The following is a 14,184-nucleotide window of genomic DNA, read 5'->3' on the forward strand; positions in this document are numbered from 1 at the left end:
GCCTGAAAGATGTCCATACTTGACCCATTGAATATATTTCTGACCATAGAGTCCTCGATCTTGAACTTTCTAAACATACTTGTAGACTTGTTAATTAATTATCTGCTATCCAATGTATTTGAACAGTAGTTTTATATTTTGAACATATTTCTAGACATGAGACATGAGACTAATTGCTTTTACAATCCTTCTGATGTTTCCTCAGCCATACAGTATAGTTCAAATTTGACCTATTGAACATTTCTATAACCAAAGTGTCCTCGATCTTGATCGTTCTATACATAATCATAGGCTTGTTCTGATGTTTCATCATTGAGACAGAAGTCAGTTATTGACCTACTGAACATATTTCTGGCAAAAGAATCATCAAAGTTTAACTTACTGTTCCTTCTCCTAGACTATTTTTGATTTTACATCCACCATACAGTAGTCCATATTTGACCAAGAGAACATATTTCTGGCCAAAAGAGTCGTCAAAAGGTATGTTTATATGCATTCTCATCGAATACTTTTGATTTTAAATCAACCATATTGTTAGTCCAAATTTGACCCATTGAACATATATCTGGCCAAAGAGACCTAGAACTTTAATTATCTATACATAATTACTATCTCCTTCTGATTTTTCATCACCCAGGCTATTATCCATATTTGACAATTTAACATATTTCTGGCTGGAAGAGTCCTTGGAAGAGAACTTGAACTTTCTATATAGGCTCATTGACTCCTTCTGATGTTTCACAAGCAGACAATAGTCCATAATTGACCCTCTGAACATATTTATAGTAAAAGAGTCCTCTGTCTTGAACTTTCTATAGATTCTCAGTGACTCCATATAGATAATTGACCCACTGAACATATTTCTACCTGAAGAGTCTTTGAACTTGAACTTTCTATTCATAATCTTCTTCCTCAATCTTCATTGACTTCTGATTCATCAGCCAGACAGCAGTCCATATTTGACCCACTAAACATATTTCTGGCAAAAGAGTCCTCGATCTTGAACCTTTTAAACATACTCATAGACTCTTTCTGGTGTTTCATCAGCCATGCAGTAGTTCTGATTTGACATAATGAACATATTTCTGACCGAAGAGTCCTCGATCTTGAACTTTCTATTCAGACTCCTTCAGATAGTACATCGGCCAGACAACTGTCCATAATGACTTTTTTCTTTTTTTTTTTTTTTTTCTGGCCAACGAGTCTATATACTTGAACTTTCTATACATGCTCATTGACTCCTTTTAGTGCTTCATCAGCCAGAGAGTACTCCATAATTTACCTACTGAACATATTTCTAGTAAAAGAGTCCTCGATCTTGAACATTCTATACATGCTCATTGACTCCTTATGCTGTTTCTTTCTACACATAGTCGTTTACTCCATCTGATGTTACATCAGCCATAGAAGTCCATAATTGACCCAAGGGACATATTTGTGGCCAATCTTGAACTTTCTATACATACTCATAGTCTCCTTCTGATTCTTCATAAGCCATATTTATGTCCATATTTATGACTTATTATTATTTCTGGTCAAAGGTTCCTCAAAAGTTTTTAAACTGTGTAAAATTATAGACTCCATCTGATGATAAATCAGACCAAAAGAGGTCAAATTTTGACTCTTGAGTCAATATAGAGAGTTAATGTTCAATGATTCTTTGGCCAAAAATATATTCAGAGGGTCACATACCTGTTAAAGTGATGTATCATCAGAAGAAGTCTATGAGTATTTAGTAAGTAAACTTGTGAGGACCTTTTTGCCAAAAATATTTTCAATTCGCCAGATATGGACATCTATATAGCTAATGAAGAATCAGAAAGAGTCAATGAGTATATATAGAATGGTCAAGTTGAGACTCTTTGACCAGAAAAAAATTCAGTATGTCAAATATGGACTTTTGTCATGATGATATAACATCCGAAGATATCAATCTGAATGTATAGTGTTAATCTTTAAGGACTCTTTGGCCAGTAATATTTTCGGACATCAGAAGGAGTCTATAGATTATGACAGACAAAATCCTTTTGAGAACTCTTTGGTCAAATTTTTTTTTCAATCGGTCAAATATGGACTACTGCCTGTCTGGTTTGGCATTGCTAGAAGTCAGTTTATATTGTATAGTGAGTTAATGTTCACGGACTCTGGCCAGAAATATTTTCAGTAGGTCAAAAATAGACTACTGGCTGGATAATATAACATCACAACAAGTCAATCTGTAGTCAAAAGTCAAAAGTTCAAGCAAGATAATGTTCAAGAACTCTTTGGCCAGAAATATGTTCAAAAGGTCAAAAGGTGACCTTTGTATAGCTGATTTATCATCAGAAGGAGTCTATAACTTTATATAGTTTAAAAAATTTTGAGGACACTTTGACCACAAATAAGTTCAAAAGGTCAGATATAGACATCTATATGGCTTATGAAGCATCAGAAGGAGTCTATGAGTATGTATAGAAAGCCCAAGATCGAGAACTCTTTGGCAAGAAATATGTTCCTTGGGTCAAATATGGAATTCTGTATGTCTGACGTAACATCAGAAAGAGTCAACAATATGGAAAGGTCAAGTTTCGAGTACTCACTCCTTGGCCAGAAAAAAATTCGGTAGGGCAAATAGGGACTTTTGTCAGGATGATATAACATCCGAAGATATCAGTCTAAATGTATAGTGTTAATCTTTTAGGACTCTTTGGCCAGAAATATGTTCAGTAGTTCAAAAGGGGCCCTCTGTAAAGCTGATTTATCATCAAAAGGAGTCTATAACTTTATATAGTTTGATTTTTTTTTTAGGACACTTTGACCACAAATAAGTTCAAAAGGTCAGATATGGACATCTATATGGCTTATAAAGCATCAGAAGGAATCTAAGAGTATGTATAGAAAGCATAAGATCAAGGACTCTTTGGCCAGAAACATGTTCAGGAGGTCAAAAGGGGCCCTCTGTATAGCTGATTTATCATCAAAAGAAGTCTATAACTTTATATAGTTTGAAAAAATGTTAGGACACTTTGACCACAAATAAGTTCAAAAGGTCAGAAATGGACATCTATATGGCTTATGAAGCATCAGAAGGAGTCTATGAGTATGTATAGAAAGCATAAGATCAAGGACTCTTTGACAAGAAACATGTTCAGGAGGTCAAAAGGGGACCTCTGTATAGCTGACTTATCATCAAAAGGAGTCTATAACTTTATATAGTTTGAATTTTTTTTAGGAAACTTTGACCACAAATAAGTTCAAAAATTCAGATATGGACATCTATATGGCTTATGAGGCATCAGAAGGACTCTATGAGTATGTAAAGAAAGCATAAGATCGAGGACTCTTTGGCCAGAAATATGTTCAGTAGGTCAAAAGGGGACCTCTGAATAGCTGATTTATCATCAGAAAGAGTCTATAACTTTATATAGTTTAAAAAATTTGATGACCAGAAATAAGTTCAAAAGGTCAGATATGGACATCTATATGGCTTATGAAGCATCAGAAGGAATCTATGAGTATGTATAGAAAGCGCATAAGATCAAGGACTCTTTGGCCAGAAATATGTTCAGTACTTCAAAAGGGGCCCTCTGTATAGCTGATTTATCATCAAAAGGAGTCTATTACTTTATATAGTTTGATTTTTTTTTTAGGACACTTTGACCACAAATAAGTTCAAAAGGTCAGATATGGACATCTATATGGCGTATAAAGCATCAGAAGGAATCTAAGAGTATGTATAGAAAGCATAAGATCAAGGACTCTTTGGCCAGAAACATGTTCAGGAGGTCAAAAGGGGCCCTCTGTATAGCTGATTTATCATCAAAAGAAGTCTATAACTTTATATAGTTTGAAAAAATGTTAGGACACTTTGACCACAAATAAGTTCAAAAGGTCAGATATGGACATCTATATGGCTTATAAAGCATCAGAAGGAATCTAAGAGTATGTATAGAAAGCATAAGATCAAGGACTCTTTGGCCAGAAACATGTTCAGGAGGTCAAAAGGGGACCTCTGTATAGCTGATTTATCATCAAAAGGAGTCTATAACTTTATATAGTTTGAATTTTTTTTAGGACGCTTTGACCACAAATAAGTTCAAAATGTCAGATATGGACATCTATATGGCTTATGAGGCATCAGAAGGAGTCTATGAGAATGTATAGAAAGCATAAGATCGAGGACTCTTTGGCCAGAAATATGTTCAGTAGTTCAAAAGGGGCCCTCTGTAAAGCTGATTTATCATCAAAAGGAGTCTATAACTTTATATAGTTTGAATTTTTTTTTAGGACACGTTGACCACAAATAAGTTCAAAAGGTCAGATATGGACATCTATATGGCTTATGAAGCATCAGAAGGAATCCATGAGTATGTATAGAAAGCATAAGATCAAGGACTCTTTGGCCAGAAACATGTTCAGGAGGTCAAAAGGGGACCTCTGTATAGCTGACTTATCATCAAAAGGAGTCTATAACTTTATATAGTTTGAATTTTTTTTAGAAAACTTTGACCACAAATAAGTTCAAAAATTCAGATATGGACATCTATATGGCTTATGAGCCATCAGAAGGAGTCTATGAGTATGTACAGAAAGCATAAGATCGAGGACTCGTTGGCCAGAAATATGTTCAGTGGGTCAAAAGGGGACCTCTGAATAGCTGATTTATCATCAGAAAGAGTCTATAACTTTATATAGTTTAAAAAATTTGATGACCAGAAATAAGTTCAAAAGGTCAGATATGGACATCTATATGGCTTATGAAGCATCAGAAGGAGTCTATGAGTATGTATAGAAAGCCCAAGATCGAGGACTCTTTGGCCAGAAATATGTACAGGAGGTCAAAAGGGGCCCTCTGTATAGCTGATTTATCATCAAAAGGAGTCTATAACTTTATATAGTTAGAATTTTTTTTTAGGACACTTTGACCACAAATAAGTTCAAAAGGTCAGATATGGACATCTATATGGCTTATGAAGCATCAGAAGGAGTCTATGAATATGTACAGAAAGCATAAGATCTGGGACTCTTTGGCCAGAAATATGTTCAGTAGGTCAAAAGGGGACCTCTGTATAGCTGATTAATCATCAAAAGGAGTCTATAACTTTCTATTGTGTGAAATATGTTGAGGACACTTTGACCACAAATAAGTTCAAAAGGTCAGATATGGACATCTATATGGCTTATGAAGCATCAGAAGGAGTCTATGAGTATGTATAGAAAGCCCAAGATCGAGGACTCTTTGGCCAGAAATATGTACAGGAGGTCAAAAGGGGACCTCTGTATAGCTGATTTATCATCAAAAGGAGTCTATAACTTTATATAGTTTGAAAAAATGTTAGGACACTTTTACCACAAATAAGTTCAAAAGGTCAGATATTGACATCTATATGGCTTATGAAGCATCAGAAGGAGTCTATGAGTATGTATAGAAAGCCCAAGATCGAGGACTCTTTGGCCAGAAATATGTACAGGAGGTCAAAAGGGGACCTCTGTATAGCTGATTTATCATCAAAAGGAGTCTATAACTTTATATAGTTTGAAAAAATGTTAGGACACTTTTACCACAAATAAGTTCAAAAGGTCAGATATTGACATCTATAGGGCTTATGAAGCATCAGAAGGAGTCTATGAGTATGTATAGAAAGCCCAAGATCGAGGACTCTATGGCCAAAAATATGTTCCTTGGGTCAAATATGGACTTCTGTATGGCTGATTTAACATCAGAAGGAGTCTATTTGTGTATATTATAAACTTATAGACTCCTTCTGATGTTAAATCAGCCATATAGAGGTGCAAATTTGATCAATTGAACTTATTTCTGGTCAAAGGACTGTTTTGCCAAAAATATGTTCAATCAGTCAAATATGTGTCTGGCTTACTAAACATACAAGACTGACTTCTTGTGATGTTATATAAGACAAGAGGGACCTCTGTAGGCCTGATTTGACACATGACATATGTGCATTGGCACTGCACAATAACTAACTTATTTATTTATTCTTTTAAGGGAAATTATTGCATTTACCTCTTGCATTACAATGCATAGAATAAACTACTTCATACCTCATGTGCAATGAAAACATAACATGAGTGTTGCATTGCACAAACGATCTAAGAATTAGCGTTTAATAATAATGTATTATTATTATATCTAACTATATCAGTTAGATATTTTATGCAATGGAATGTAGATAGTTGAGATAGTTATTGTATGTTTGTGATGCACTCATAGCTTATATGTTATTCTTCAATGCACAGAGTTTGATCTTGTCTGAAATGCAATACAATAGCACATATTGTATTTCCTCAAAGCAAAACGCAATGTAGTTTGGTAATGAGTTACTTCTGGTTTGTAATGCAATGCAAGAAGTGCATAGCCTATATGTTATTCTTCAATGCACAACGTTAGATCGTTAGCGCAATTCAATGCAACAACACACGTTATGTCTTTAATCAACATGGGAATGAGGTAGTTCTGGTGTGCAATGCAATGAAATTCAAAAAGTGCATAACTTATGTTATTCTTGAGTGCACAACGTTAGATCGTTTGTGCAATGCAATGCAACAACACACATATAATCTCTTTAATGAACATGGGAATGGTTAAGTTCTAGTGTGCAATGCAATGCAAAAAGTGTATAACCTATATGTTATTCTTCAATGCACAACGTTAGATCGTTAGTGCAATGCAATGCAACAACATACATACCATCTCTTTAATGAACATGGTAATGATTTAGTTCTGATGTGCAATGCAATGCAATGCAAGAAGTGCATAACCTATATGTTTTTCTTCAGTGCACAAAGTTAGATCGTTAGTGCAATGCAATGCAGTGCAAAGCATTGCAAATCAATGCAATGCAATGCCATGCAATGCAATGCAATGCAATGCAATGCAATGCAATGCAATGCAATGCAATGCAACAACACACATTTCATCTCTATAATGAACTTAGGAATGATTTTGATCTGGTGTGCAATGCAATGCGAAAAGAGCATAACCTATATGTTATTCTTCAGTGCACAACGTTAGATCGTTATGCAATACAATGCAATGCAATGCAAAGCAATGCAAAGCAATGCAATGCAATGCAATGCAATGCAATGCAATGCAATGCAATGCAAAGCAAAGCAAAGCAAAGCAATGCAATGCAAAGCAATGCAAAGCAATGCAAAGCAATGCAAAGCAATGCAAAGCAATGCAAAGCAATGCAAAGCAATGCAATACAATGCAATGCAATGCAATGCAACGCAACAACACACGTTATGTCTTTAATGAACATGGGAATGATTTAGTTCTGGTGAGCAATGCAATGCAATACGTGCATAACCTATATGTTATTCTTCAGTGCACAACGTTAGATCGTTAGTGCAATGCAATGCAGTGCAAAGCATTGCAAATCAATGCAATGCAATGCCATGCAATGCAATGCAATGCAATGCAATGCAATGCAACAACACACATATCATCTCTATAATGAACTTAGGAATGATTTTGATCTGGTGTGCAATGCAATGCGAAAAGAGCATAACCTATATGTTATTCTTCAGTGCACAACGTTAGATCGTTATGCAATGCAATGCAAAGCAATGCAATGCAATGCAATGCAATGCAATGCCAAGCAAAGCAAAGCAATGCAAAGCAATGCAAAGCAATGCAAAGCAATGCAAAGCAATGCAAAGCAATGCAATGCAATACAATGCAATGCAACGCAACAACACACGTTATGTCTTTAATGAACATGGGAATGATTTAGTTCTGGTGTGCAAGGCAACTTCAGTGCACAACGTTAGATCGTTAGTGCAATGCAATGCAATGCAATGCAATGCAATGCAATGCAATGCAATGCAGTGCAAAGCAATGCAAAAAAATGCAATGAAATGCAATGAAAAACACTCGTTATGTCTTTAATGAACATGGGAATGATTTAGTTCTGGTATGCAATGCAATGCAAAAAGTGCATAACATATGTTATTCTTCCGTGCACAACGTTAGATCGTTAGTGCAATGCAATGGAGTGCAAAGCAAAGCAATGCAATGCAATGCAATGCAATGCAAAGCAATGCAAAGCAATATAGTGCAATACAATGCAATGAAAAACACTTGTTATGTCTTTAATCAACATGGGAATGAGGTATTTCTGGTGTGCAATGCAATGCAAAAAGTGCATAACATATGTTATTCTTCAGTGCACAACGTTAGATCGTTAGTGCAATGCAATGGAGTGCAAAGCAAAGCAATGCAATGCAATGCAATGCGAAGCAATGCGAAGCAATTCAATGCGAAGCAATGCAATGCAATGCAATGCAATGCAATGCAATGCAATGCAATGCAATGCAATGCAAAGCAATGCAAAGCAATGCAAAGCAATGCAATGCAATGAGAAGCAATGCAATGCCAAGCAATGCAAAGCAAAGCAAAGCAAAGCAATGCAATGCAATGCAATGCAACGCAACAACACACGTTATGTCTTTAATGAACATGGGAATGATTTAGTTCTGGTGTGCAATGCAATGCAATTCGTGCATATGTTATTCTTCAGTGCACAACGTTAGATCGTTAGTGCAATGCAATGCAGTGCAAAGCATTGCAAATCAATGCAATGCAATGCCATGCAATGCAATGCAATGCAATGCAATGCCATGCAATGCAATGCAATGCAATAACAAACATATCATCTCTATAATGAACTTAGGAATGATTTTGATCTGGTGTGCAATGCAATGCGAAAAGAGCATAACCTATATGTTATTCTTCAGTGCACAACGTTAGATTGTTATGCAATGCAATGCAATGCAAAGCAATGCAATGCAATGCAATGCAATGCAATGCAATACAATGCAATGCAACGCAACAACACACGTTATGTCTTTAATGAACATGGGAATGATTTAGTTCTGGTGTGCAAGGCAACTTCAGTGCACAACGTTAGATCGTTAGTGCAATGCAATGCAATGCAATGCAATGCAATGCAATGCAATGCAGTGCAAAGCAATGCAAAAAAATGCAATGAAATGCAATGAAAAACACTCGTTATGTCTTTAATGAACATGGGAATGATTTAGTTCTGGTATGCAATGCAATGCAAAAAGTGCATAACATATGTTATTCTTCAGTGCACAACGTTAGATCGTTAGTGCAATGCAATGGAGTGCAAAGCAAAGCAATGCAATGCAATGCAATGCAATGCAAAGCAATGCAAAGCAATATAGTGCAATACAATGCAATGAAAAACACTTGTTATGTCTTTAATCAACATGGGAATGAGGTATTTCTGGTGTGCAATGCAATGCAAAAAGTGCATAACATATGTTATTCTTCAGTGCACAACGTTAGATCGTTAGTGCAATGCAATGGAGTGCAAAGCAAAGCAATGCAATGCAATGCAATGCGAAGCAATGCGAAGCAATTCAATGCGAAGCAATGCAATGCAATGCAATGCAATGCAATGCAAAGCAATGCAATGCAATGCAAAGCAATGCAAAGCAATGCAATGCAATGAGAAGCAATGCAATGCCAAGCAATGCAAAGCAAAGCAAAGCAATGCAATGCAATGCAATGCAACGCAACAACACACGTTATGTCTTTAATGAACATGGGAATGATTTAGTTCTGGTGTGCAATGCAATGCAATTCGTGCATATGTTATTCTTCAGTGCACAACGTTAGATCGTTAGTGCAATGCAATGCAGTGCAAAGCATTGCAAATCAATGCAATGCAATGCCATGCAATGCAATGCAATGCAATGCAATGCCATGCAATGCAATGCAATGCAATAACACACATATCATCTCTATAATGAACTTAGGAATGATTTTGATCTGGTGTGCAATGCAATGCGAAAAGAGCATAACCTATATGTTATTCTTCAGTGCACAACGTTAGATTGTTATGCAATGCAATGCAATGCAAAGCAATGCAATGCAATGCAATGCAATGCAATGCAATGCAATGCAATGCAAAGCAAAGCAAAGCAAAGCAATGCAAAGCAATGCAAAGCAATGCAAAGCAATGCAAAGCAATGCAAAGCAATGCAAAGCAATGCAAAGCAATGCAAAGTAATGCAATGCAATACAATGCAATGCAACGCAACAACACACGTTATGTCTTTAATGAACATGGGAATGATTTAGTTCTGGTGTGCAAGGCAATGCAATACGTGCATAACCTATATGTTATTCTTCAGTGCACAACGTTAGATCGTTAGTGCAATGCAATGCAATGCAATGCAATGCAATGCAGTGCAAAGCAATGCAAAGCAATGCAAAGCAATGCAAAGCAATATAGTGCATTACAATGCAATGAAAAACACTTGTTATGTCTTTAATCAACATTTTAATGAGGTAATTCTGGTGTGCAATGCAATGCAAAAAGTGCATAACATATGTTATTCTTCAGTGCACAACGTTAGATTGTTAGTGCAATGCAATGGAGTGCAAAGCAAAGCAATGCAATGCAATGCGAAGCAATGCAATGCGAAGCAATGCAATGCGAAGCAATGCAATGCAATGCAATGCAATGCAATGAGAAGCAATGCAATGCCAAGCAATGCAATGCAATGCAATGCAATGCAATGCAATGCAAAGCAATGCGAAGCAATGCAATGCAAAGCAATGCAATGCAAAGCAATGCAAAGCAATGCAAAGCAATGCAAAGCAATGCAATGCAATGCAAAGCAATGCAAAGCAATGCAAAGCAATGCAAAGCAATGCAAAGCAATGCAAAGCAATGCAAAGCAATGCAAAGCAATACAATGCAATGAAAAACACTTGTTATGTCTTTAATCAACATGGGAATGAGGTAATTCTGGTGTGCAATGCAATGCGAAAAGTGCATAACCTATATTCTATATTCTTCAGTGCACAAAGTTAGATCGTTAGTGCAATGCAAAGCAGTGCAAAGCAATGCAAAGCAGTGCAATTCAATGTAATGCAATGCAATACATTGCATTGCAATACATAGCAATGCAATGCAACGCAATATACAATGCAATGCAGCAACACACGTTATGTCTTTAATGAACATGGGAATGATTTAGTTCTGGTGTGCAATGCGATGCAATGCGAAAAGTGCATAACCTATATGTTATTCTTCAGTGCACAACGCTAGATCGTTAGTGCAATGCAATGCAGTGCAAAAGTAATGCAAAGCAATGCAAATCAATGCAATGCAATACAATGCAATGCAACAACACACGTTATGTCTTTAATGAACATAGGAATGATTTAGTTCTGGTGTGCAATGCAATGCAAAAAGTGCATAACCTATATGTTATTCTTCAGTGCACAACGTTAGAGCATTAGTGCAATGCAATGTAATGCAGTGCAAAGCAATGCAAATCAATATAGTGCCATACAATGCAATGAAAAACACTCGTTATGTCTTTAATCAACATGGGAATGAGGTAGTTCTGGTGTGCAATGCAATGCGAAAAGTGCATAACCTATATGTTATTCTTCAGTGCACAACGTTAGATCGTTAGTGCAATGCAATGCAATGCAATACAATGCAATGTAATGCAATGCAATGCAAATAAATGCAATGCAATGCAACAACACACGTTATGTTTTTAATCAACATGGGAATGAGGTAGTTCTGGTGTGCAATGCAATGCAAAAAGTGCATAACATATGTTATTCTTCAGTGCACAACGTTAGATCGCAATGCAATGCAACCACACATATCATCTCTATAATGAACTTGGGAATGATTTTGAATAGATGTCCATATCTGACCTTTTGAACTTATTTCTGGTCAAAGTGTCCTCAAAAGTTTTCAAACTATAGAAAGTTAAAGTCTCCTTTTGATGATAAATCAGCTATACAGAGGGCCCCATTTGACCTCCAGAACATATTTCTGGCCAAAGAGTCCTCGATCTTGGGCTTTCTATACATACTAATAGACTCCTTCTGATGCTTCATAAGCCATATAGTTTTCCATATCTGACCTTTTGAACTTATTTGTGGTCAAAGTGTCCTAAAAAAATTCAAACTATGTAAGTTATAGAATCCTTTTGATGATAAATCAGCCATACAGAGGTCCCATTTTGACCTCCTGAACATATTTCTGGCAAAAGAGTCCTTGATCTTGGGCTTTCTATACATACTCATAGACGCCATCTGATGCGTCATAATCCATATAGATGTCCATATCTGACCTTTTGAACTTATTTGTGGTCAAAGTGTCCTCAAAATTTTTCAAACTATAGATAGTTATAGAATCCTTTTGATGATAAATCAGCTATACAGTGCCTTTTGACCTCCTGAACATATTTCTGGCCAAAGAGTCCTCGATTTTGGGCTTTCTATACATACTCATAGACTCCTTCTGATGCTTCATAAGCCAAATAGATGTCCATATCTGACCTTTTGAACTTGCTTGTGGTCAAAGTGTCCTAACATTTTTTCAAACTATAGAAAGTTATAGACTCCTTTTGATGATAAATAAGCTATACAGAGGTCCCCTTTTGACCTCCTAAACATATTTCTGGCCAAAGAGTCCTCGATCTTGGGCTTTCTGTACATACTCATAGACTCCTTCTGATGCTTCATAAGCCAAATAGATGTCCATATCTGACCTTTTGAACTTATTTGTGGTCAAAGTGTCCTAACATTTTTTCAAACTATAGAAAGTTATAGACTCCTTTTGATGATAAATAAGCTATACAGAGGTCTCCTTTTGACCTCCTGAACATATTTCTGGCCAAAGAGTCCTCGATCTTGGGCTTTCTATGCATACTCATAGACTCCTTCTGATGCTTCATAGGCCATATAGATGTCCATATCTGACCTTTTTAACTTACTTGTGGTCAAAGTGTCCTAACATTTTTTCAAACTATAGAAAGTTATAGACTCCTTTTGATGATAAATAAGCTATACAGAGGTCCCCTTTTGACCTCCTGAACATATTTCTGGCCAAATAGTCCTCGATCTTGGGCTTTCTATACATACTCATAGACTCCTTCTGATGCTTCATAAGCCATATAGATTTCCATATCTGACATTTTGAACTTATTTGTGGTCAAAGTGTCCTAAAAAAAATTAAACTATATAAAGTTATAGACTCCTTTTGATGATAAATCAGCTATAGAGAGGTCCCCTTTTGACCTCCTGAACCTATTTCTGGCCAAAGAGTCCTCGATCTTGGGCTTTCTATACATTCTCATAGACTCCTTCTGATGCTTCATAAGCCATATAGATGTCCATATCTGACCTTTTGAACTTATTTGTGGTCAAAGTGTCCTTAAAATTTTTCAAACTATAGATAGTTATAGAATCCTTTTGATGATAAATCAGCTATACAGTGCCTTTTGACCTCCTGAACATATTTCTGGCCAAAGAGTCCTCGATCTTGGGCTTTCTATACATACTCATAGACTCCTTCTGATGCTTCATAAGCCAAATAGATGTCCATATCTGACCTTTTGAACTTATTTGCGGTCAAAGTGTACTCAAAATGTTTCAAACTATATAGAGTTATAGACTCCTTTTGATGATAAATCAGCTATACGGAGGGCCCCTTTTGACCTCCTGAACATATTTCTGGCCAAAGAGTCCTTGATCTTGGGCTTTCTATACATACTCATAGACTCCTTCTGATGCTTCATAAGCCAAATAGATGTCCATATCTGACCTTTTTAACTTGCTTGTGGTCAAAGTGTCCTAACATTTTTTCAAAATATAGAAAATTATAGACTCCTTTTGATGATAAATAAGCTATACAGAGGTCCCCTTTTGACCTCCTGAACATATTTCTGGCCAAAGAGTCCTCGATCTTGGGCTTTCTATACATTCTCATAGACTCCTTCTGATGCTTCATAAGCCATATAGATGTCCATATCTGACCTTTTGAACTTATTTGTCGTCAAAGTGTCCTCAAAATTTTTCAAACTATAGATAGTTATAGAATCCTTTTGATGATAAATCAGCTATACAGTGCCTTTTGACCTCCTGAACATATTTCTGGCCAAAGAGTCCTCGATCTTGGGCTTTCTATACATACTCATAGACTCCTTCTGATGCTTCATAAGCCAAATAGATGTCCATATCTGACCTTTTGAATTTGCTTGTGGTCAAAGTGTCCTAACATTTTTTCAAACTATAGAAAGTTATAGACTCCTTTTGATGATAAATAAGCTATACAGAGGTCACCTTTTGACCTCCTAAACATATTTCTGGCCAAAGAGTCCTCGATCTTGGGCTTT

This window comes from Squalius cephalus (genome assembly GCF_949319135.1).
Source record: "Squalius cephalus genome assembly, chromosome: 1".
NCBI lineage: Eukaryota > Metazoa > Chordata > Actinopteri > Cypriniformes > Leuciscidae > Squalius > Squalius cephalus.